Source organism: Mus musculus, chromosome 8 (genome assembly GCF_000001635.26).
Source record: "Mus musculus strain C57BL/6J chromosome 8, GRCm38.p6 C57BL/6J".
In the NCBI taxonomy this organism is placed as follows: domain Eukaryota; kingdom Metazoa; phylum Chordata; class Mammalia; order Rodentia; family Muridae; genus Mus; species Mus musculus.
The window spans coordinates 122932315-122959178 of record NC_000074.6 but is presented as its reverse complement, the minus strand read 5'-3'; the positions used below and the strand labels follow the sequence as shown (position 1 = coordinate 122959178).

At 43.3% G+C, this 26864-nt stretch overlaps 1 protein-coding gene and 1 long non-coding RNA gene across 4 annotated transcripts in view; one reads left to right on the top strand and one right to left on the bottom strand.

Moving 5' to 3' along the window:
• Nucleotides 1-26864, top strand: part of Ankrd11 (ankyrin repeat domain 11) — a 158964-nt gene that overhangs the window by 83106 nt on the left and 48994 nt on the right. The gene's annotated exons all lie outside the window — the stretch shown is intronic.
• Gm39272 lies at nt 4561-25383 on the bottom strand. The gene is made up of 3 exons (XR_879314.3): nt 19804-25383; nt 17970-18043; nt 4561-14752 (listed from the first exon to the last, which is right to left on the bottom strand). It is a non-coding gene; the product is annotated as a predicted gene, 39272 (long non-coding RNA).

Genomic DNA, 26864 nt, shown 5'->3' with positions numbered 1-26864 from the left:
GCTGTGGGCAGGCCCTGGACAGAGTTGTCTTCTAAAAGGCTCATGGAAGTAGAAAGATCAGCCTTGTTGTGGAACTGGTCTGGTTTTCAGAGACTGACTATGCATATGCTCAACTGTGTACTGGCACTAGAGCTACTTTTCTGTGTTTGATCTCGGTGTTTTTGTATACTAGGAGTAGACCGTGTGTCGCTGTAGTACTGGATGGCTTTCTTATGTAATACCCACCATTAGCCCTTCTTTACATGACCTTTCTTCCCAGGACTATGGAGTCCACTACTCAGGCACCCTATAGCCCTTCCTTGTGTCTCATCCGTTTTCTTTGCTTACATAATTCTTTTTGTTTAGAAGATGGCCTCGAAAATAATTGCACTTCAATTTGTAGACAAGGATTCTTTAGTTATTTCTGTGTTGGTACCTACTTGAAGATATTGCCCTATTCTTAGCCTGGCATTTGCTTTAGAAATTTGTCTTTGTTTTAATTTTTTTTTTTTCAGATAAAATTATGATCTGGATTATAATGTCTTAAAATGTAGTGTCACACTTGGAGATGTGTTTTATTTGGGTGATTTTCTATACGTCTTGGAGGAATTGTTATCTCTGACCTGTATGGGGACCTCAGTGTTTTCAAACAGTTCTGAAACCTGTTGCCTTTAAAATATCTGAGTGGGTTAAAGAAATGTCTGAGGTTGAGTCTTTGCAGCTCTTACAGAGGAACCAAGTTGGATTCCCAAAATCCACTTGGTGCCTCACAGCCATCCATAACTCCAGTTCTAGGGGCGTCCAGTACGCTCTTCTTAGCGTCTTAGGCACCAAGTGTACCTGTGGTGCACATGCATGCATGCAGGTTAGATGGTCACAGCACCAAGTGTACCTGTGGTGCACATGCATGCATGCAGGCAGGATGGTCGCAGCACCAAGTGTACCTGTGGTGCACATGCATGCATGCAGGCAGGATGGTCGCAGCACCAAGTGTACCTGTGGTGCACATGTATGCATGCAGGTTAGATGGTCACAGCACCAAGTGTACCTGTGGTGCACATGTATGCATGCAGGTTAGATGGTCGCAGCACCAAGTGTACCTGTGGTGCACATGCATGAATGCAGGCGGGATGGGCGCAGACATAAAGTAAATCAGGTAAATCTTGAAGAAATGGCTCAGGAGACTTGCGTTTGCTTTACTTGTCCATGCGTTGTGCACACATAGTGCACAGTGTTACTTAAGCTTGCTATAGTGCAAGAGCTTCATTGTCAAGTGTGACTGCCATGTGTATAGTTTTTCTTAAGATACAGTGTAGTGTCCATCTCTGAGGTTCATTTCAGTCTATTTTTTCTTCATATCTCTTGTTGCTAGTTATGATTTGATTATGGGAGTGGAATTATTAAGGTGTACTTTATTTACAGGCCTGATAATTTGTAAAATTATACTTCTTATTTCTGAAAAAACATGGATTTGGGGAAAATGTGCATAAGTAACAAAAGTCTTATATAATTCCCACCTAGCTTTCCCTTATTGCTACCGTCTTACGGACAACCTTGGTCTGAACTAAGAAGCCAGCATTGACATTTGAGTATTAGCTATAGACGTTTCAGAATTTCTCAGGCATTTCCTAATGTCCCCTCTCTGTCATCTGGTGTACCTCATCACATCTACTTCTTTGCACTCCCCTGCACTCCCCTTCATACTATGGAATGGCTAATCTCTGAAGTTCACTTTTTGTCTCTTAGTAGGGCATGGAGGTGGGTGTATTATTCTGAATTCAGTTCTATTTTGATACCTAGGTGACTATTTGACTCATACCTTGATCTTATTTGCTCAGAATAACCTCACAGCGAGTGGCTGCTTGTATAGAAAAGGAAAGTATGTTCCCTGGCAAGGTTAGCTTCTTTTCAGGGGATGTTTGGACCTCTGTTCCCCATAAACAGAAACAGCCTTGGGCTCTGTAGTCCTGTTGTGGGTGACACCATGGGCCTCACAAACAAACTAGGTTTTGTTCAGTCTAGAATGAGGTTTGTGGGAGCACCTGCTGGAATGGCTTTGTCTATAGCGTGTGCGCTCTCAGGATAGGAGTTTGACATGTAGAACGAGCGAGCCTGAAAGACTATTCTCTTTTCTGAGGAGAGTTGGGGGCGGGGGACGAAGATGGAGGAGGTCTGAGAGGAAGGATGTTTTAGATTTCTGTATCTTGCTTTTCACTCTGTTACAAGGTTGATTTCAGGGACTGCTGAGTAGACAGGCATGAAGAGTCTCTGAGGACTGTAGTGAGTGTAGTAGGCTGAGGAGCTAGATGTCTGTTTTGACTTTTAGTGGCCTTGCTTGAGGAAGGGAGCACTGGGGCTGTTCTTTGAGGCCCACACACACCTGTTGCCCACCTGGTCCTGTTAGAATTTGGCTTAGGTTCTTGGCGTTATACTTGGTGCTTCTCACCCTGTGCACCCAGACTCTACCCTTTCCTTTAGTCTCAGGCCTCTCTGACATGCCTGGACCGTGCCTGCTCTGTCTGGCCTGGTGGGTTCGCCTTCTTTCTTTGCACATGTATTGGACAGATAGTGACAGAACTAGCCTTTTTGATTAGTGGTTGAGCGAGGTGGTAGGATTCATCTTCCACCAAAGTTTGTGAGGACTCTGCAAGTCATTTTTTATGTGTTCCCTCTGCGAGTAGGCAGAAATAGGCTGCCCTCAAATTAAGAGATGTTTGTCTGCCTATCTTTCAAGTTCTGGGGTAAAGATTGGATCCATCATGCCTGGTCTTGATTTGGCTTTTCCATTGTTGAGTTTGTTTGGAGTTGTCACACTAAAGCTCCTTTGCACTTTGCACAGTAGCCCTAAGTAGATGGGTTCTGTCTTCCAGAATTTCTCTGGGCTGTGTTAATCTTTTCCCACTTTACCTTTTTTTCAGTGCTAGATATGAAGAAGCCACGCTAGGCAAGGATTCTACTACTGAGCCATCTCAGCTGCCACACCCTCTTTTGGGGTTATTATCTTTGAGTCTTGAGCACTGGACCCTCTCTGGGAAGCAGATGTGCTTGATCTGTTCTGTGGCTGCAACTGTCTCTATGTTCTTAGCCTCAGGAATGCCTTGTTAGCTGTGTTGGCCTCATCATCCCAGTTAGACCTTCTGGGAGCCCTAGCCCTAGAGACTCACACAGTCTGGCTGTGCCAGCTTACTGAGACGCCGCCTCCTTGCACTGCTTTTCCTTCTGGGAAAGCAAGCATTTGCCAGGCTCCACAATCTCTAGATGCTCTGCAGATTGCATGCCTCCTTGGTTTTTGTCTTTCATCAAAGACTTGATCTTATGGCAAAGATGTAGACTCATCATAGGCTAGCACCTCTCTCTGATGTGCTGTGTGATGCCCACAGCTCCTCATCGGGACCTGTTATCATCTGTTAGTGATGGAGCTGTGCCACTCGGAGTCATAGTCTAGAAGAGCTTGTTTCCAGAACAGCTGAAGCCCCAGGAGCACTGCCTGCCTAAGGGTCAAAGGAGTTAAAAGGGACATCACTGTTTTGCAAGTATGTTTAAGAAATAATTGCTTTCTAGAGTGAATTTGGGTTTGAATAGTAACCTTGGTAGTTTGAAGACAGAAAATAGTGTTATGCAAATGATAAATTTCTTTAGAAGTTGTTTCTAAGATTTCATTATTTAAATTATTTAGATTAATCATATTTTTGGGAAAATTAATGAGTATATTCTTGAAAAAATTAGAACACTGAAGATGCTGCTCACATTTTCCCTTGTCTTTCATATCAGTCTTGACTCTCTTCAGTCAACTCCACTGTAATGCCTGTACTGACTAGATAGGGCCATAGTTGTGTGAGCTGGTGTTGTTCCAGTTTTGTGTCTAGTTTGAGTTTCAGCTATTCAGTTGAACAGATTACAGTTTTTATTAACACAACATACATTCTCTGTAACATACTGAGTAAAGATAGTAAAAATGGTATGCAAATAAAGAAATGATAATTGTGTAACTAGATGATGGAGTTAGAGTGACGGCTCAGTGGTTAAGAGCACTGACTGCTCTTCCAGAGGTCTCACATTCTATTTTCAGTCCCCACATGACAGACAGTTCACAACCATCTGTAAGTTCAGCTTTAGACAATACAATGCTGCCTTCCCAGCCCGCTCTGGCATCACGCATTATGTGCTGATGTATGCAGCACATAATGTATATGCATATACATGCAGGCAAAGCATACGATGCTATTTTATGTACATTTAAATAAGGTTAAGTAGTAAAATCTTTTTAAAAATAATATAGATTGTTGACCCTTCTCTTTATACCTTATATATGAAGAGAACTGCAAAGATTAATAAGCAGAGATTTTAGTGAATTTCTGTTTTACTAGTCCAGTGGGTTTTTTTTTCTTTGCTTTAAATAATTGTCATGAATATGTTATTTGGAATTTTTCTTTGACAACACCTCTTTTTCTTGCCATTCACTTAAATGCTTCCCCAATTCTTACTTGGAGACAATCTGCCTATTTCTAAAGCACAGAGAATCAATCCTATGGTGCCATCCCTAGTAGGTAGAACAGAGTGGGTGGAGACAGGAAGTAGGTGTGTTGGGGGGGGTTGGAAACAGTTGCTAGATCTGGTGAAGAAGCAAGGCTGTGTCTTGGGTGCTAGTGGAGACAAGCAGGCTCATGCCCAGCTTGGCAGTTTCTGCTGTTGAGTGAGGAGTCGTCTTAGATGAAAGGTGATTATTTCTTTTCCTAGGGATTGAAAAGGGAGATGAAGCTGCCTTACTTTCCTGCTTGGCAGCCCCACTTTGATGCTGTGTAGCATGCACTATTTGTCTAGACTCAGATCTGTTTTTTGTGTCTTGGAGGTTAGTTTCTGAGACCTGTGTGATAACAGCAACCCTAACCATAAGTGACATTTAGCAGTCACTCGTGTGACTTATAATCTATCTGCATGTGTGTACAAGGGCACTGGGGTGGTATTGGGTAGGTACAGAAGCTGTGTGAGTTCATGTGCTCAGAGCAAAGCTGTTGTCATGACCTTCCCGTGGTCTTGGGGATATAGTGTTGTGCCATACAGGCTTGATTTTGGGATGCAAAGCAGCTGATGAGCCTGGAAAAGGTAAGTTGATGTCTGTCTAGTCAGTTGCTTGTTTCCTCTCTCAAATAGTTGGTTTCTAGTATCCCTCAGGCTTTACTTCTCACTTCAGACAGCTGCTCTGCAGGAGTCCATGCCCCTTCTTACACACACACACACACACACACACACACACACACACACACACACACACACACACACACACGGCCTTGCTCTGCAGCCCACTAGTCCTCCTGAATGCTGGCATCAGAGGCATGCACCATGATGCTTGGGAGCCTCACTTTTGTAGTGGGTAGGATAGCCTCTTCTCTTTTCTGGGAGCTGTTGCTGTGCTCTGTAGTGTTGGTGCTGAGGTCAGCAGTGCTCCCTTTATAAACTCTTTTACTTGTTGAAGATACTGGCTTTGGAATTGATCATCTTAAAGGGACAGCAGTGTGTAGTGTAAGCTGGTCCAAGCTCCAGTGTTGATATGGTTGGTATTGTTTTTTGCCTGTGGCTATATCCTTTATTTTAGAAATACATTTTCCTGTCCAGTTCCATTATTAAAGTGCCTTAGGGTCTTGAGGGAGTCACTGGTCTTGGCTGTTTGGCGTAACCTCTGAAGCCTTCTCCATTACTTCCTTATTTTTATAGAATAATTTTCTAATAGGGTTTTTTAGATGTGATACTACTGATCTGAGATAGGAGAAAAGTGGTTCTTTTGTTTTAAAGTTGATGAGTTAGAGGTAGACAGACTCGAGATGACCTGGCAGTCTCTGTCTTAGAGGTAGACAGACTCGCCATGACTTGACAGTCTCTGTCTTAGAGCACGTGCTATTGAGGTTGATGTGCCGTGTGGTGTGTTCAGTTGCAGCAGAAACCAGCTTGTGGGAGTTGAGGCATTGTTTTTCTCCTTTACCCACTGAGCCAACTTGGTGATCCCCAACCACGTTCTTAAAGAAGTACACAGGGCAGGGAGGGTTTCCTGTAGCCTCTCTGGGCGACAGAGACAGTACTACTGTGGCCAATGTTCTTGCATGTTCTCATCTTGTCAGGAACTGAGAAACTAAAAATATAAAAGATGGTTTCTTTTTTCCTAGTGTGTGCATGAATGAATATTTAAGTCTATTTCACAACAACAGCCTTCCTTTTGACATTAACTTCAGTGATGGTTGTCCATAGAACCCTAGTGTATAAATCTATAACTGGAGGTGGATCTTGTCATTGGTAGTCCCCTGCCCTACTCCTCTTGTTTTTATGTACTGCTGGTGATGGAACTGAGGTCTTTGCTCATGTAGGCAAGTGTCCCCTAGACCCTCATCTCTGTTCTTTGGGTTCTTGGTATGTTAGTCAGGGTTCTCTAGAATATCCAAACTTGTAGGATGAACACACACACACACACACACACACACACACACACACACACAATATTACTAGAATGACAGCCTATAGTTCAGTTAATCCTACAATGGCTGCCAAGAATCAGTTGTTTTAGTCCACGAGGCTGGATGTCTCAGCTAGTCTTTAAGGTATACATCAGAATTCCAAAGAAGTGGGCTCTAATACCATTGAAGGAATGGAGTTACTATCAAGATGATAGCAAGCAGGCAAAGAGCAAATATCCCCTTCTTCCATGTCCTTATGTAGGCTTCCCTCAGAAGGTAGACCCCAGATTCAAAGTGGAGTTCACAGCTCAAAACGTCGGGATTAAAGACGTGTTTTTCTGTCTCACAGATCCACATGAGAAGTAGATCTTTTCACTTCAAATTGAGCAAAACTCCTGCATAGGTGCGCCTTTCCATTTGGGGTCTCACTTAGTTGCAGGAATCAAGTGATAACCCAGACTAGCCATCCCGGTTGGTGTTGGGGGTTAGAGTGCAGTCTCCCACACTGTCTTCACCTTTCTCAACTGTCACTAACCTCCTTTCACCAGTACTGCCCCCAGCCCCTTCTTGTGGGGCCCAGGCAATGCTCATGAATGTTAGTGGGATAAACCATGTCTCCCCTGTCCTCCTGAAGTGACAACTCTTCCTGTTCTGGGCACAGGACATGGCCTTGGTACGATCAGGTCTTTGGGTCTAGCCATACCAGGTGAGTGCAGGTGAAGGCACACATCTGGTGTCTTTAACTTTATGTTCTTGATCCTGCATGCTTTCCTTCCTGTGACATAAGGTGGATTCAGAGTCCTGTCCTGCCTGGGCCACAGTACAACAGTGGGATCTGAGTTGACCCTGTCATTTAGTCTGTTACTGGGTCAGTGTACCTATCCTATTTTCATACTTCTACCTCTACTATTCCATGACCACAGAGAAACTGCTATTGTTCCTTTCGGGAATGGCCCCATTTCAGTCTTCCTCTGCATCGGGGAGGGGGAGGCATGGGCTTGATCTAAACCAAGCAAAACCACAGCAAAGAGCAATGTTAGTCTGTGTTAGTGTAACTATGTTTTATCTGTTTTTTTTAGGACTAACACTTCTTGGTATCTTGAGGGGGAGGGGCGCAGAGTGAGCATTTGCTGCTTAAGGGAAAGAATTTTCCTTTTGAAGGCATCTTGGGTGGCTACATGAGTCCTTACGCTTCTCATCGACATGTTCTAGTTGGAATAGCAGTTTATGTGCATTAGAGTTCAATGGCCACTTGCAGTGCTTGTGAGGCAGAGGCAGAGGCAGGTGGTGGATCTCTGAATTCCAGATGCCTGGTATACAGATTGAATTCAGGACAGCACAGGGAAAGCCTGCCTTAAGAAACCAAAACCAACACAGCAATAAAACAATGGATGCATTGGGGCTGGAGATACTCAGTGGATGAAGAGCTCACTGTACTGTGCAGCTGTGAGGACAAGAGTCTGGAGCCCAGAACTTAGAAGGTGATCTGTGCGTGCTGTTTCCCCACTCCCTATTCTTTGTCTAGAGTGTTGTAGCATAGAGGTTTCTCAGGGTCTCTCTAATTTGCTGAATCTATACTGGACCAGGATTTTGCTCTGGGATTTGATGGTATGGGAGACAGTGTGCAGTTTGGCCTGGGTGTCTTCAGTATCACTCGTAGGTTGATTTCTAGTATGTTGCCCCTTCTAGAATGTTCTGCATCTCCTTCGAGCTCAATCCTGATAAGATTGGTGGTACAGGATGGAGGGGTGGATTTTATTAATTTCATTATTTTTCCTACCAAGTGACTTTCTTTTTTGCCAGAGTCTCACTATGTACCTGTGGCTGGGCTGGAACTCACAATCTGCTTGCCTGTGCCTCCTTCCAAGTGTACCAAAAAAGTACCTTGAAAACATGCTTTGTTTGGAATCTGCTTTGCTTTAGGACCTAATGTTCAAACATTAGTATTGTGAACAAAACTAGAAACAGATAGGTGAGGTCTCTTGAATAAATACAAGTTTGCTGCAAGTACCATGTTTCCAACAGGTTCCCAAGGAGGAGCAACAATAGCAGACAAAGTGAAGATCAATAAGGTGGTAAATTTATTTTCTTTTCAATTTAGAAATAAAAAAAGGAAGTATAAACCTTGTGCGTGAGTGTGCATGCGTGCCTTGAATGCACTTTACACTGACTCATCCCTGGGTATTTGTTTTGTCCAGTGATGTAGGCTGTGCACAGTGCATGGCACTTGTGCATGGCAGTGACCTTCCATCTGGATTTAGAGTTTTATAGTTCAGGGTAGCAGTATCCTGCATATGTTGACATAATGAGATGTTTGGGGCTTGACATACCAGTGTGTAAGGAATCCATAGCTATTGTTAGATGAAATCACCTTTGAGAACTTTGCTGAAGAAAGATTTTATGCTGTGGAGAATTTTAAGATGTCTGAAGGCCTCCAAACAGAAGAAGGGCTGAGTCAGGGATTGAAGAGACTGGAATTAAGACTGAGATGGAGTCAGATCTTGGCAGCTTGTTTACAAGGGTCACCTGGAAATTCTAGGCTGCACCCGCTTTCTCAGGACAGTGTCACTGAGATTGCTGGGCTCAGGCATGGTTACCTTACTTCACAGAGAAAGTTGTGGCACTGGCTGCACTGATCTAAATGTCAGCAGGACCCTGAAACAGTTATTTTTGGTGCTAGATTCTCTGTCCCTTCAAAAACACATAGTTTACACTGTATTTGGTTTCCGTGTGGGTGAGATATCTTTGCTAGATGAAAACAGGGCTTCTCTGACTGTCCTTGTTCTGTACCACCTTACCCAAGGGCAGCAGGGAAGAAGTCCTTCAGGGGTACCTTGGCTTGTCAGAGTGGAGGACTGAAGCCAGCAGTTAATCAGCCCGCAGTCTCCGTTGGCACAAGAAGGTGCTGGGGATAGTTTCCCCGTTGATTAAGGGGCTGTTCATAGTAGCAGTGAAGATGATCCATCCATGGGCTGAGAGCTCTCCAGAAATTGTTGTCTGACACCCCTGCCTTAGGCACCCTGGAAGCTAACCTTGCAGAGCCGCTCTGTTAAAGCTCATTGATTGCATTTTGTGGATAGCTATACCCCAGTGGGAGCGGATTTCAGCACAAATTTAGCACCAGGAGTAAGTTCTTGGATTAGGGAGGAGAGAACTTCTGTAGTTCTAAAAGGTACCTGCTGGTTTCAGTCTGTGCTTCTGATTGCTGCCTGTTCCCGTTCTCATCCTTTCTCCATGTCCTGTTAGCATGGGCACCACCAGCAGTGCCTGTGAGCCTCTGGTGTCTAGGAGTACATCTACGACATTGTTGTAAAGGCAAACAAAATAGAAATGCAAGCAGGTGGAGATAGTCCCGGAAGCACTTCTGACGAGGGCCTCTCTAAGGAGCGCAGCGATGCAGCTCTTGCTTCCCGCTTGGCAGCTCCCTGGGGAGCTCCTAAAGGCTTCTGCTCTGAGAGCTGCTCTCTCCCCCTCACTTCCATCCCAGTAAATAATTCAAGGTTATGGTAACGTTGGAACCCTGCCATCGGTCCTCCATGAATTGTCTGAGTTAGGATGAAAGTATCAAGCAGGTAGTACAAGTTACATTTGTGTGCATGATGTTAAGTGTCTCAGGTATCATAAGTGTGTGTTCTGTGGAATGGAGTCTGAAAGTCATACGTGGTGGTACTTACCGCCTTATAATGCTGGCTGCTTAGGAGAATGAAAAGAGAATTCTGAGTTGAGTTCAAGTCCAGTTAGGATATTCATGTTCAAGTAAAAAGGAAGTGAGTGGATCCTAGGATTTCAAAATTCATTTACATATTGTTTTGTTTTTCTCCAGAAATTATTTTCTTCTCTGGTAACTTCCCTTCTTTCAGCCACTTAGAGAATTTACCTCTACAACTAGCCAGATTACGGTCATGTTAACTCCATGAGGAAGAAGGCCTGTCAGCAGCATCTGAAACCATTTGATACTAAATTTCCGTTTACAGACGTTTGCACTTCCAGACTCTGTGTGTCCGCGCCCCTCCCCCCCCCCTTAGTATCTTCAAATAAGTGGGAAAAATATCTTGGAATACGATTTTCATGCTAAAGTTTGAAGCCTAACATAGTGTTGTTGACTTTGCTACCCATGACCAAAGTGTGCTTCTCTTGTCCTGGGTGTCCACCTGTCAGTCTGAATAGATAGGCAATTGTTGGCAAACTAGTACCTGACTTCCTGGATGGAGCTCAAAAGGGCCCTGTGACTCTTCAAGAAGTTGACTTTTGTGTGTGTCTTGTGTCTGTTCCTGTCTGCACTCCCACCCTAAACAAGGTTTCTCTGTGTAGTTCTGGCTGTCCTGGAACTCTGAGATCCACCTGCCTCTGCCTCCTTAGTGCTGGGATTACAGCCGTGTGTCACCACCACCCTCTTAGTTGATATCTCATTGGGAGCGCACAGTACTTTAAAACAATAACTCCTTGCCTTCTCTGTGTTGATGATCCATGGTAATTAAGTGTTTAAGTAGCATCTTAAATATATTCTGTGTTTCAGAAAGTTCTTTTTCAAATTATATGCATGTACCCTTGTGGCTACCTGCTTGTGTTTATGTGTGAACTTAGTTGCCTATGGAGGATAGAAGAGGTTTTTGAGTCTCTTGGAGCTGGGGTTCAGGTTAGCTGTGAGCTGCTGGATGGGAAGCCTACGTATGAGTGCTGTGCACTCTTAACCACTGAGCCATGTCTCCCCTCCCCTCCCCTCAAAAATGAGATCTCTGAATACTGGTCCTCATTCTTAAAGAGCAATTCTTAGCCACTGAGATATCATTCCAGCCCTCTGTACTGTCTCCCCCATGCTGGGATTGCTGGAACTTGCCACTGTGCCTAGTGGCACAGCTCTTGTATGGGTGCTAGGGATCTGAGCAGAGGATCATGGTAGGTATTTTATAGACTAAATCATCTCTCTAGCCCATGGGAGTTCCTAAACCACACTGGAGCATAATCTTCCAAGATTACAGTGATGTTTCTCATAAGCTTACTTTCTCTGGGAGGTGTTTCTACTGATTTACCCGTGTCACCCAACAGACCATAATCAACTGCCAATTGGACACTGTTATAGGGGACAGGTGAAGGGCAGGTCCTGTAATGGTGGCCCATAAAGGCTGGAGGGCTAGTAAAAGAGCCATCTCCATCCGGTTGCCAAGGTTGCCTGTGTGAAGGGAGTGTGGGGGGTTTTAAAGGTTGGATTGGGGCAACACATAATAACAGGAGCAATATGTGTAAGTATGCTTGGTGCACATAATAGTGACTTAGACTTAGATTTTGCATAGAGAGTTCACTTGCATTTAGACTGCTAATAAAATGTGGGCTGCTTTCTCTGAGTTCTAGACACACATTAGTCAGCTAATGCGCCATTTACTATTAGTTGTCCACAACTTTGCAGCAATAAATCTCAAAATCTGTTTCCTGACATTTAAGCACAAGTAGTAAATTTATGTATAATAGTAAGGTTCAGGGTGAATTCATAAATTATTTTAAAACTATTTTATGTGTATATGTGTGCACCCAAGTATATGCATGTGCAGGAGCCAGTGGAAGTTAGGAGAGGACATCATACCCCCTGCAGAGCTAATGAAGTACTAGGTGGGTGCAGGAAGTGAGTCTAGGTCTCTGGAAGAGAAAGAAGTAGGTGCTCTGGAACACCAGCCTTTCACCACCCTCCCACTACTCATTTACAACTCTGGACCACTGAGCTCACCACCACACTAGGCAACGACTCTACCACTGAGCCATGCCTTAAGTTCTTGTATAATTTAAAAAACAAAAACAAAAAACCTAGTGGTCATATTTTCTTACTGGATTTGGGCTGCGTTTATCAAGTATTGATTCTGATTCGTTCATGCTTCGACTTGTTCAATTCATTGTGTCACAGTATATTTTAGGCTCCAACACAAATGGTACCTCCTGTATTTTACCTGGCTCGGCTTTTTGGTTTGTTTTTAGACAGCCAGGCTAAGCTGGCTCTGTAGCACATGCAGGTTCACAGGGACAAGCAGAGTGACTCTGGTGTGAAAAAACAGGTGTGCTGTGCATTTGTCTTCTTTGTGGTTATTATAGTAGGGAACCAAGGGATTGGGCATTTCAGAATGCTACAACAGAAATTCCTCAGCTCTCATTTGTTAATTTACCTCTTAATTTGGGTAAAGAATTAGATCTTGTTTAACAAAACTTTTGGTGCACTTCATTGTGATTTTTTTTTTTTTTTTTTTTTTGACTCATCCTTTCTGCTGGCTCTCATACGACTCAGGCTGAAGGTCTTGCTGTTTCTCTCTGAATGCCCATCTTTTCCCTGCGAAATATAAACTCTTTGTCCATTTGAAGAGCCATGGCAATTTTGAAGGTGTTTTTGCAAAACTAAACTCTTCTTGATTTAATATGGCCACCCCCTAGTTATGTGTTTATCTTTTTCTCTGTCATCCTTACTTACCTGGCTTGATAGCCTTTGATCCTGAATTTAGAAGCAGTGTTTTTGAGTGGTGATGTCTGGGTAATCGGTGTACCAGTGTTTGTCTTCCCTGGAGTATGCTTTTTAGTCGACAAGGAAGAAGGTACAAGTGATGTGTGAACTGTGCCAGATTGCTTTTTTTTTTTAAATAATGAAAGAAAATACAACTTGTTTCTTTTTGTAAGATGTAACTGTGGAACTCAAAACAATGTAATATGTATTATCACAAGCCCTTAGTTACAAAGTTGTAATGATGAAATGGTCATTGACCCAGATAACAACTTCCTAGTTTTGTAGTACTGCTGACTCTCAGAAGGGCAACTGGAGTCTACGTATTAAGGCTAATAAGGTCAAAGGTCCCCCAGTCCTGCCTGACCAATCAACACTGAGGCAGCAGACAGAATGAGTATGGAGGTCACAACATGGCCACCATCATTCTGCGGCCTAAGAATTATACATCTGGGTCCCTGGAAGCAGACTCCCATGTCATTGGGAATCTCTACCCTTTGTGTCTGTGATTGGTTATATGGAAAATGGTGATTATAGGAAATTTATCTGTTCTTCACTGCAGCTGAGAAAGGATACTTAAGCAGTCTGCATCCAGCATGTGTATTCTCATAATAAAGACAGGGTGTGGCATGCAGATGGCATGCTCTGGTCCTGACTTAAAGACTGTCCTACAAGTAGTGCGCAACCAGCATGCAGACACTGGGTGTGTAAACATCAGAGCAAAGTTGCTTACACACACAGCAATACACTATTGTTATAGTGAGTAAAGGATTTGGACTATTGGTGACCAGTTCTTTATTTGCTAATCAGTGATATACTGCTTACCAAATAAGCGAGGCATGATGATTGGTGGATGCTGCCTCTAAAACCTGCCTGTGGCCCACTCAAATGGGAATTCTTCAGTACTAGAAAGGTGTCTCCTTTGCTTATGTACACATTGGTTTTTGGAGTGTTGTGTTTGATTCTCTGTAGTATTTCAGAAAAGCAGTTTGTGAAAAACATCAAAACATGCATAATAATATCTGTTTATTTTTCTTTTATGAGTCAGGGTCTTACTAGGTTCCCTAAGCTATCCCCTATCCCCTGGTTACCAGTGATCTCCTGCCTCAGCCTTCCGAGTAGCTAGAACTACAGCATGTTCCATTATACTTGGCTTAATGTCCGTGTATTTACATTGGAGTAGGTTGTCTCACCTTTACTAAGTTAAAAAACACTATGTTTCAGGATCTTAGGTTTCAAAAAACATGAAGGCAGTGTTTAATGTTGTCTAATCCGGAGTACAGCACCCTGTCTTCATATGCTCGGGGCCATGGCCGGCACCTTTCAATTTCTTGTTACAGTTTGCTGCGCACACGCAGTACTACCTGGATCACCACAGTTGAAATCTCAGTGATTATGAAAAGAAAGCATTTTGTGTCTGAAGCCTTCTTTGTACAGCTTTGTCTTCACAGTGCTGACTTTCTGCTGTGGGCCTTCCACCAGAGAAGCCTGGAGCAGGCTGCTCACTCTTAAGGAGAATGAAGTTTAGGGAATGCCCGTGTACATGTCCTAGTGGAAAATAGAAAGAAATAAGTTAGGCTTGATTTTGTATTGTTTCCCCTTTCTGAATACCTGTTTTAAGTTAGGCACACTGGACCACTGGCTTGGATGTCTAGATAGATGGTGCTAGTTGAGCAAAGCATGACCAGCAGCAGGGTGATGTGGGGACCTTACTTTCCTCTGGCTTTTTCGTCATACATACATGCCCACAGTTGTGGATACTCTGTGAGTGCTGCGGGAGACTTGTCCACTGTGTGCTGGAAAGAGGTGAGAAATGACTGATGCTGAGTTTCCCGTGGGACTCTGCCATCTGCACCTGCCAACACAAGTGTAGTTTTACTGTAACCCTGGGTTCATCGTTTCTTTGGCTTGTCAGTTTCTCTGTTGTTGAAAGCAGCAAATCCTTCCTGGGATCAAGTGCGATACAGGTCACCTCTAGGGCCACTTTAAAGCACCAAGAATAAGACTTGGATTTGGTTGTATCTAGAAGTATTCACTAATCTCTTTTTTGTTGTTCTCTTAGCTTTTTTTTTTTTTTAAGGTTTTTGTTTTGTCTTGTTTTAAATATTTATTTATTTTAAGTATATGAGTACAATATAGCTGTCTTCAGACACACCAGAAGAGGGCATCAGATCCTACTGCAGATGGTTGTGAGCCACCATGTGGTTGCTGGGAATTGAACTCGGGACCTCTGGAAGAACAGTCAATGCTCTTAACCACTGAGCCATCTCTCCAGCTCTCTCTTAGCTTTTTTTTTTTTTTTTTAGACAGGGTTTCTCTGTATAGCCCTGGCTGTCCTGGAACTCCCTCTGTAGACCAGGCTGGCCTCGAACTCAGAGATCCACCTGCCTCTGCCTCCCGAGTGCTGGGATTAAAGGCGTGTGCCACCACACCCGGCTCCTCTCTTAGCTTTTTAAAAAGAAAGGTAGATAAAATGTAAGTGGAAAATAAAAGATAACATTTTTAAAAAGGAGATTCAGGTATTTATGGTACTATACACTAGAAATCCTAGCATTTATAAAGCTAAAAAGGTAGGATCATGAATTTCAGGCCAGTCTGGGTTATATAATGAGACCATGTCTGTGTAAACAATGACTGAGGGAGGGAGGGAGGGAGGGAGGGAGGGAGGAAGGAAGGAAAAGAAAAACAAGGGAAGTTACTTTCATAAAGGAGCAGTCATGGTGCTATTCAGACAAGGGTGGGTTTGAGGTGCACCACAGAGCGGGGCTCCCTTCTGTGCCCAGATGATCTCCTCTGCATACTATTAACATACACAGTGCTGCATATTAAAGAGACAGGCCACCGTGCCGCACTCCCTTCATTTTTAGGGATGAACACTAGTCCTTTGTTGGACACATCATACACAGTTTGCTCATCTGTGAGGTTGGAAATTATTTAATGTGAGCTGGAAATGTGAGATTTTAAATATCTCTTTTTGAGACCTTGCTTTCAGTTCTTTTGAGTATATACCTCTGTTAGCTTTTCATTGCTATGACAACCATCTGACAAATTTCTGGGAAAATTTATTTTTGGCTTATAGTTTCAGACAGGGATCTCTCCCCACCCCCTAAATGCGTGTTAGGAAAGACATGATAGATAGGAAGCAGAGAGTGTCTGTACTTTAGGGCTCTACCTTTTCCTTGCTTTTCTTCAATTTTAGATTTTATGTTTCCTTCTGTGTCCGTGTTTGTGTTGAGCATATGCCACCTGTACAGCTGGCCAGGGTGGCCGGAAGAGGGCGCAAGAGCTCCTGACCAGGCTTCACAGATGCCATGAGCCACCTGGCCTGGGTGCAGAGCAGGAACTCAGGTCCTCTGGAAGAGCAGCAAGTGCTCTAACCACTAAGCCACCTATCCAGTCATCTCCCCCCGTCCCCCCGTGGCTCATTTCATCCAAACTCCAAGCCTGAGGAATGGTGATGCCCATAGGCATTTTCCTGGAAATGCCCTCTCAGACATCCAGGGGTTTAACCTTGGAGATGTTTCTCAATCCACTTAGCTTGACAGTCAAGATTAACCATCATAATGCTACAAAGTAGAATTGCTAAACTATAGGGCTGTAAAAAATACATTTTTTTTTTTAAGGCGAGGTTCCCACTGTATACATCTATAAACCAGGTTGGTGTGTTGCACTTAACAGAGATCTGTCTTCTGGGATTAAAGGAGAGTACTGCTGCCTCTCTGCATTGTTTTCTGCACCAGCCATACCAGTTTATATTTCTACTAGCAACTTAAAAGGGCTCTCTCAGTGCAAACATCCCAGAGCCAGTAAGGATACACTCAAGACAGTTATAACCTGTTTTTTTTGTTTTTTTTTTTTTTGTTTTTTTTGTTTTTTTGGTAAATGTGATCTTTGTTGGCAGATATGGCAGATAAAAGGTGAATAGCTCTCTATTAAAGAATGTCTGGGGTTGGAGAGATGGCTCAGTGGTTAAGAGCAATGACTGCTCTTCCAGAGGTCCTGAGTTCAATTCCAGTAACCAGCTCACAACAGCCTGTAACTTACTGCCTGTAAGATGTGGCACCCTCACACAGCCATTCAACCAGACAAAATACCAATGCATATTTAACAATTAAGGAATGTCTGTTTATGCCCATCACCTGACTTCTGCAGGTATACTCCTGGGTCTGGGCTCCTTTCTCAGCAGTGTCCCCAGCTTTTGCTTTCTGTCTCTGTCTCTGTCTCTCCCTCCCTGCCCCCCGTGCTCTTTGGTTGTTTTGTGGTGTGTTCTAAGGAAAGAAGACATCAAGCCTGGATGCTGAGCTAACTGTAAATGCTGACAAACCAGCCCGCCAATCTCTCAGCATAACCTTTGTTAGCATGGGTCCTGACTGGCCTCAGACTTGAGTCTCCTACCCTCTTGTAGTCTGCTGCCCCACAGACAGGCTTTCATTATATGCACTGTCCTTTGGACTAGAAAGGGTTGTGGTATAAGATGGTAGCACTCTTGCTTTTTGAACAAGTATTTGAATAATAGTGTGTGGTAGAAATACTTTTCTTAGTGTACCCTACTTCTTTCAGCTCCTAGTCCTGTGCTTGCCTGGGCCTGAAGAAGCCTAAAGTCACCAAGGAACTTTGCCTATACGTGGGGCTTTGCATTTACTTCCTAGGAAAAGATACTGCCTTTTAATGTGCTAGGATTCAATTACACTTTTTAGTTTAATTTTATGTGTATGGTATTTTGCCTGCATGTAGGCCTGTGTCTGACATGGAGGCAAATAAGGGCACTATAGTCTCTGGAACTAGAATTATAGGTGGTTATGAACTTCCACAGCAAATGCTCTTAACCACTGGGTCATTTCTCTAGCCTCCTCATTAATAATTTAAAAAAAAAGTCGTACCATTGTAGGCATATATTTTTAGGTAATGGAAAGGAAAGGTTTTTAGGACATGGGGGAAGTAGACCTGTTTAATAATGGTTCTTTGGGCTCTTTGGGGCAATTCCAGTCTTTGTTGTTCTTAGTCCAGTCCACTAGCAAACACCAAACGCAAATCAGCAAGGGAAGTTCAATCCAGAAGAAACTGAAACTCACCAGCAGGCCTGAGTCTGGGGAAGCAGCAAGAACGCCACAGGAGTCTCATGAGAAGGTCTTTGGTGAGTTTCTCTCTATGGAGACACCACAAGCAAAGCTCACCAACTCTGTGTAGAGTGAATTGATACAAGTGCTTTTGTGAGCTCCAGTGACCTCCCACTGTTGGTGGGCGTCATATTTATTCCTTCTAAACATCATGCATCCTTCTGTGTGTCTGCTTTAGCAAAACATTCTTTCACCTGTGTACCTCAGCAAAACATCATTATAAGTCTCCAAAGAAAGCAGAAATTTCAACTTTATATCATAGACTATTTATTGCTTACAATCTATAATGCAATTTAAACAAAGATAGTGACCAGATGTTTGAGGATAAAAACAATGCTGTATGCTTGTTAGACTCCTGTAGTCTGCCCTGCACAGCAGTCATGCAGGCAGGCCCATAATGAGTGCCTACATTTACCAGGTCTCACTTTGGGCCTGGCTCCTGGCTGGGCCCTTCTTGAACCTATTAGTCTTTTTCTGATCACAGTTCTCTTTCCTCTCTGGCCATACACTTGCCAGCAGTGCTCATTTGGGTATAGAGAAAATAGGAACAGCTAAAGGCAGAGCACTCTCAGTGTTTTGAACATTGGTTTTTGTTTTGTTTTTGTGATCTTGGGCAAGTCAGTTAGCATTTCTTGAGCACCATTGTCATACCTTTGGAGCAAGGACAGTCGTTCTTTCTGCTTGGTCCTTTTATTGAACTATATGAACTATTGAATACCTAGCTTCATGGAATTGGTTTCCCCCTGTGAATGATAGGGCTGAGTTGGACACTACTGATAGGTAGCTGTCACTATAGCCATGCCTACTCATACACAAAGGATCCACGTGTGCTTATTAAATGACGAGGCATCTTTACCCACATTTTTATATTTTGTTTCTCAATGGAGTATTGCCATGCCATTCCACCACCAAACACACATGTCTGAGACAGGGCCTTACCCTGTTGTGCAGACTGAATTGGGACCCAAATAGTCTAACCTAGGCTGACCTTTATCTTGTAACAGCCCCTGCCTTAGCCTCCTAACACTAGGATTATGGATGTGAGCCACTGTCCCAGCCCTGTTGACTTATCATAATGAATTTGTTTCACAGTACTGCTGCTATATCTCTGGGGGTCAAGTTCTAGGTTGGTTTCAGTGCCTTGTTGATAGTTCAAACTCAGAAATAACCTTTAGGCAGTCAGGAGTTGTCAAAGGACACCCAGGTGGTAATGGGAATGTTTCTTACTGAGTCCTTACCAACCTAGATTGTCATTCACGTAGGAACAGTGTACACACACAGAGAGTTAACAGTGTGTGTGTGTGTGTGAATGTGTGTGTGTATATATGTGCGTGTGCGCGCACGCCACCATGCCTGGAACAGTATAGGTCAGCTTTAATTCGAGGCACAAATGAGCAACTAAATGGAAACTTCATTCATTGGACACTTCATGCCCTTAGATGGGATGTCCGAACCTTCTAAGGGCATGAAGGTCATGTAGCAGTTTTTTGCATGGCCACCTCTATTTGTTTGGGGAGGGGTAGTTTGTTTGTATTCTGGTTTTTTTTTTTTTTTTTTTTTTTTTTTTTTTTTTGTGATGATACATACTACTTCAGTATCCTTTCTTAACAACTGTGTTAACAGGTTTTTCTGAGAACACCAAGGGAGGGAAGGGGAGGGAGGGAGAGGGAGGTTGGGTGAGGGGAGCAAGTGCCATCTCTGAGATGGCCTGCAGAGCCCTTATGCCCTCCTTATGAGCAGGGTCACAGGTGCTTGTGTGCTGTGGTGTTGAGCTCTTCCCCGGCCTCACCAAGGACAGGGCTGGCGTAAGGCAGTGCTTGGTCCGTGGAGGATGCAGGAGAGATCCGTGTCGTGTTCACAGAGGCAGTTTTTCAGTTTTCTTTTCTTTGAAATTCGAGGTAAGGAAGAAAGGGAGGATCTTTAGATTCTGGGCCAAGAGACTGTTTTCAGCATTTAATGTAAAGCTTATTGCATGTAAGTTTTAATTTTTAAAGATGTTTATCTTGGAATAGTTGAGTGAATAAAAGTGTAGATTTCAGCTCCACATTCCATTTGTTATTTAGGGGTACAACCTGAGATAAGCCTTCCCTTGCTTATGCAAACTTTGGATTCATTACTACTACCAGAAGCCAGCCTTGTCTCAGTATTTGCTGCTCTGTCCTCCTCTTAGCCAGGGCAGTGGTAACTCTTTGCTGGCAAATACAAAGACTTTGTTGAGTTTGGATATCTTGGTCCTGTTGGGTGGTGTATCCTGAGATGCTGTTGACCGTCATTAATACTAGATTCCTGGGTTGGTGCTCTGTATCTCTAATGTCAGCACTGAGGCTGGGGGAGGAGACTGAGAATGGTAAAGCAGCCTGGGCTGCTCCTGTGACTGTGTGACTAGGTCCTTCCTGTTGTCGTCTTTGTGTTCAGCTGCCGTGACAGACCAGGCTCTGGCTCTTCCTTTGAGTCTCTGCAGAGACAGAAGGGCTCTTTCTGCTTACGTTATAAAGTAAGATGTGAATCATATACTCTTCCTTAAACTCCCATTTCTGTTTAATGCACCCCCCCCCCACCAATATGCCATCAATAAATAAACCATGAGAAACAAGATTTAAAAAACAAAAAAACACAAACCAACCACTCTTATCCCTGTGAATGAAGCAAAGAAGGATGCCCATGCTTTGTTAGTTCAGTGCCGTGGTGACATGTACCAGTGTCCAGAAGGCATGCTTGGGAGTCTGCTGTGCTCAAGACTGTCAGCACGCACCTAGACAGAGCCTTTAGTACCCAGCTGGTTAATTGGGTAGATTCGTACCAGATGGTCATAGGGCTTTGTTCCTGAGAAATAGAGCAGGTAAGACATTGCTTTCCCTTTGTCAGTCACATTGTGCTTGCTAAGAATCTGTCTGTAAGCATGAGTGCAGTTGTGTGGGTCTTGGCTTGAGGGAAGAGAGAGAGCTGTATGTGGAATAACCTAGAAGGAATGAGGGCTTGTTTTGTTCCCCTTCTTGTGTCTGTTGAGCCACTTTCATTGTAGTGCTAGCAGCTTTGGATATTAAGGCTCCTCTTTTCATAAATGAGCCTGTCTCTGTCCCTCATATTTAAACAAACACCCCGATAGCTTCAGAAAAGAAGTACTCACCATGGCCATCTGCTGCTGGCAGTCTCCATGGGCTGCTCATGGGAAGGTATATTTTTGGTCTGGATGTTTAGCTCCCATGATTCTGACCTTTATGCTTTGGGCAGTGAAGGGTATGGGAGTGCTGAGCTGCCCTGTGGCCCAGTGTCTTGACAAACTGCCTGTCATGCTACACCTGTGTTGGTTTAAGATGTCAGGGAGACAAACACCTGACAAAAAGCACTGCATGGAAGGGGTTGTTTTGGCCCACAGTTCAGTGGTGCATTTAGAAGCAGAGTGTGCAGTGGGTGGGTCATGTTTGGTTTGAGAAGTTCAGGGTCAGTTGACTTTGAGCATCCTGTATGCCGTTCTATATTTACCCAGTCTTTCTGATTTTATCCAGTCTGCTGGATATTTAGAGCATCCTGTTGTGATTTAACTCCGCCCATAGCATAGACTGACTTCCACCCTGTGGTCTTTCTGCTCTAACCTCCTCATTGCAGAGATGACAGGTATGATCCTGGCTCGTTGTGTGACACTCTGGTGTACTTGGGAGGTGGGGACAAGAGGATTCCTGCCTGCTTGAGGCCAACTTAGGCTTTATAGTGATAATGGCAATAATTTTCATTTTCCTGTTAGCAGATGATACTGATCATTTGTCATGAACCTATCTGGAGAAATGCAGGCTCAGCTATTTATCTTCTTTACTGAGGCATCTTGCCTGTGGTATCATTTGTCCATTTTTAAAAACTAGGTATCAAGCCGGGATGCTGAAGTGCTTACTATACAAGTGTGCGTACCAGTGGATGGGCCTGCTTCACCCTATATAACCCTTACTCAGGACGTGGTGACAGGGGTTCCCCAAAGGCAGGCTTGCCAGCTAGTCAGATTGGCAAACTCAAGTTCAGAGAGAGATCCTACCTCAATAAATAGAGAACAGATCAAGGAACACAGTCACTGTCAACCTCTGGCCTCAACAGGACCTAAAAATCGTGTTTGACAATATGGGTGAGGGAAAGGTCTACAAACAAAAAGGAGTTTCCTTTACATTTTAAAGAAAGGCCTAGAACCAAAATACATCATACTCAGTGTTAAAAGATGATTTAAAATAAAATTATTTCAATTATTGTTGTTTTTGAGAAAGAGTCTCACTGTATAGCTCTGCCTGCCCCAATCTCCAGGGTCCTGGGATTAAAGGCCCACTATGCCCACACTTGAGGTTTTTGATGTTGTTGTTGTTGTTCTTTTAAGTTAAAAGAGCAAAGAATGCTTTTTCTTCCCCATTAATCATAGACCAATTCTCAGTCTCTCTTGTTCTTATATCTTTATTTCTCTATATTTTAGCAAGATAGGGGAAAATCAATAGCGATAAGACACAAGACATCACCAACTCTCTCTCCTCCTCTCCCATTCTGCACTTAGTTCCTCCCTCTCCTATCAGTTCTTTTAAAATTTTTAGAGTTAGTATGTGGTCAGGTATTAGTGATAATCTGTTTCCCATGTTTTGAACCCTGTCATTACTGGTCAGATTATTTCATATATGCCAGTGGGTCAGTTGTGTTGTTTCCCAATCTGTTTAGAAGTTTGTGGTAGAGATTCTCTCACTTCATCATTTTCTGGAAATATTGTAATGTCTGTCCCACGACTATGGCTCTAATTTTTTCTACTGAGGCTCTTTGATTTTCATTATGTGCATAAATGCATAGAAATGTTTTATTTCCCATGAAAGGAATTTTATGTGGCATTCTATGGGTTCCTTTTTATCATTTGAGGTATTTTTGTCTTGAAACTTACTCAGCATGAGTTACAGTGTCCACCCTGCTTCTCCACACCCAGCACAGTGCCTACTTGAATTATCTGTCTTCATCCACCTCCAGACAGCGCTCCACACTCACTCAGCCTAGTGACTGTTTACATTTTTAATACTTAAAGTGGATTTCTTAGCCTGCTTATCTTTTTTTTTTTTTTCCCCCAGTGCTACCAGGCACTAGAGAATTTAGAAGCAGACATTTTTCTCATGTTTCTGGAAATTAGGAAGTCCAAATCAGTGACTTTGGCAGTAGAGCTGTTTCCACCTGTTTGTCCATGCTGGAAGACTAGAAGGATCGCTCACACTCGTCTTTTGGTGAGACTTTGGCCTTTTTGATCTGAAGGCTTCATATCCCAGCACTGAATTAGGACAGGGGCCAGGTATATACTCAGACAAAAATGTGTCTGTCTCTGCAGTCTCTTGTGTTTGTTCACTCATATGTTCACGTTCATTTGGAGACAAGGTATGTATGTATGTAGCCAAGGTTCACCTGAAACTAATGGAGGTCTTTTTCTTTTCTTTCCCACCTCTTGCCCCTGCCTGAGACACACGGTTTCTCTGTGTAGCCCCGGCTGTTCTGGAACTCACAAGCAGGCTGACCTCAAACTCATAAAGATCCCACTGCCTCTGCCTCCTGAATGCTGGGATTAAAGGCGTGTGCCACTGCCACACAGTTCTTTATTCCTTTTTTAAGATTATTTTCCTGCCTACAAATTTGGAAGTTGTATGTATACTTGAGTTATTGGGATTTGCCTACATTGTTCAGTGATGTTGTTAAAACACTGAGGCAGATTTAAGCATGGGCTGCAGATGATGGCTCAGTAATCCCTTCAGACTTACCTGAATAGCTTCTTGTCCCTTTTCTGTTTAGACAGACACATGGGAGTCAGCAAGGTGTATGCTGACAGCAGTGGCCTCCAGTGGGTGATGGTGTGTGCATTGTTTCAGCTCCAGGTCTTTCATTTGTAATGAGGAAATAATGCCATCTGTTCAGATGAGGCTACTTAGAGGCTCTGAATAAAATAACATACAAAATAAAGCGCCATGTAAATGTAATTTGAAATGGATCATTAAACCTCAGTCATTGACCTAAAGGGGTTGGGAAGCTGTCATTTATTATAGTTGCCACTGTATGCTTTGCACTTACAGTATTCTGCTTGCTTTCCACAGAGCACAGACTTATAACCTTCCTAAAGGTTTGGAACACAGTGATCGCATATCCTCCCTCTCCCCAATGTTTTCCCCATAGATAAAAAGACAGATGTATTAATTTTCTTGCTCACTATTTTGGTCATTGAATGATAGCTCATCTGTGCCCCCTGTGAAGGGCTAGTGGAGCTAAAATTTATGTTTACAGGCTCTCCTTGGGCTGTGTGTTGCAGATTTGGAGGTAGCCTGTAGTTTCCAGAGTGCCTGTATTGCCTCCTTTTGTTAGTTTACCACATTTAGTTGAAGAGAAGGGAATCCTTTATTGCTAGCAAAGCATAGTGCAAGCCAGAGCAAATGCAGAGAAGACTATGGAGACATTTCACTGCAGGTTTCTTTAACTAGAAACTGTGGATCCTTCAGAATGCACTTTGACCTTTGTCTGTGATGGGAGTTTGTCGTTATGAATGCTTCTCTGGCACTCACTGATCAGAAATTGCTGCAGCTCCGTGTTTTCTGACTAGAGTGAAATTCCACAGTCAGACCAAGTTGAGAGATGCTTTCGTATTTACCTTTTCTCTCCAATCAACCATAATCTTTCTGTTTTATTCTCTTGTACTCTTGGGCATACACACACACACACACACACACACACACACACACACACAATCTGTGGAATATATTACTTATTAAAAACGCAAATTTGAGATTATTTTTCCCCTCTGAAATAATTTGCCAAAAGTGCAGTGTACATAGCTGGATCTTTGAAACAGTGTCTATTACTTTAGGGGCTCATAGATATCATTTGCACATAGGCTGTAAACCTTTGAGGCACTTGTTAGGAAGGAGCCCAGTTTGTTTTTTCCTCTTCTCTAACTTCCCATTTGGGGATGACTCACTGCAGAAAGACACTATGAGTGTGTTAGTCAGGGTTCTCTAAAGCCACAGAATTTATGCAATTTCTCTATATTAAAGGAAATTATTAGAATGACTTACAGTCTGCAGTCCAACTGACCTAACAATGGGCAACTGTGAATGGGAAGTCCAAGAATCTGGTAGGTTCCAGCAGTGCTAAGTATTAGCAAGCAGACAAATAGGCCTACTTTCATCCATTGTCCCTATGGAGGCTTCCAGCAGAAGGTGTGGCCCATTAAAGCTGTGTACCATCATGTTCTGTCGGGGGCTGGCCTTGAATTCAGGAGATTCAAGGGATTAAATCTCCTGGGATTAATGGTGTGTACTACCTTGCCTGGGCCTAAACTTTTCATGGACACTGCACTTCAAGATCTGGATCAGGAGTATGTGTCATCCCATGTCAACAGTCCAGGTCAGAAGCCTGTGTCTTACAGCCTTAAGATCTGGATCACAGGTGTGCCCTCCATTTCTGGATTGTAGTTCATTCCAGATGTAGTCAAGGTGACAACCAGGAATAGCCATCACAATGAGTAAATAAAATTTTGGTTTTTCTTGTTTGAGTTTTGTTTCTTTTGTTGTGATAAAGTACCCCGATAAAAGCAACTTGGAGGGCAAAGATTTAGTACATCATTTACAGTCCATCAGAGAACTGGCTGTACTACCTGCATCTGCTGCATACCTGCTGTTGGCTCAGCTGTTCTCCAGGAAGTGTGTCGCTCAGGTTACAGAGTGCTCGTTCCTCTTGCAGTTCCTAGCACCCACATCTGACAGTTCACAGCTGCCTGTAACTACAGCTCCAGGACACTCAACACCTTCTATTGGCTTCCTTGGGTATCCACACACATGTGCACATATACAGCAGACACAGAGACACATTTTATTGTTGTTGCCTTTAAATACCAGTATGCTCATGGGCCAAAAATTAATCTAGACAATTCTTGTTGATCCTGTCTTCCCAGGGGACTCTTGCTTGTGTTAGCTGACAAAACTAACCAGCAAATTCTGTCTTTTCTCAGTTTGTTAACATGAAATTGTATGTTTCTTGGAATAGTATTAATTTTGGTTATAATGAATAATGCATCTGTTCAGACCAATAAATGTACTTTACAGCATGAAATACCAAGTTTAATTTTGTCTTAAGGATATCAGTTCAGGGTGAGTGAGAAGGCTCAGCAGAGAGCCTTTGCCACTTCAGCCGCACATCTCGAGTGAATTCTAAAACCCACACGATGAAAGTAGACAACTTGTGGCCTGGAGTTGTCTTCTCACCACCAGCACACATGGGGGCCCACTCCCTGTCTGTCAAATAAAGGTGTAGAGGCCAACAAGTGTTCTTAGTGTCAGCTTGTGCTTGAGGGTTTATCAGCCCAGTTTCTGGGTGAAGCCTGAAACATGTGATAGAAGTATAATAAAAGCATTCTTAGCATTGTGGGGTGAAAGAAGAGAAAGATAGTAAGATAGGTATTGCCATGAGGAAGTGGTCACAGGGATAGCTCCTGTCTGCGTGCAGTCATTTCTGCACCCTTTTGCATGCTTCCCTATTTCCAGGGGACTTCACATTTTTACAGCCCCTTCCCACAAAGCAGAAGAAATGATAGAAATAGATTTTTAATTCCAAACCGTGATTGGTTGCTCTGCTTTCCCAGAAACCTAATCATTTTCTGCTGGACCCTTTGCTTAGGCAACTTCCTGCCTTTTCTTTGCAGTTGTTGCTCGCTTGTGTAGACTTAGCTGTCAGCAACTCTCTTGAGCCATAGCCCAGCTTCTGAAAGCTTGAAAGGCTCTGAAGGAAGGAAGGAACTGTGTGCGGGAGGCCAGGGAAGAGCAAACTGTTGAGACTGGGCCCAGGAAGCCCTCCAGGTGGATGACTCTTGTC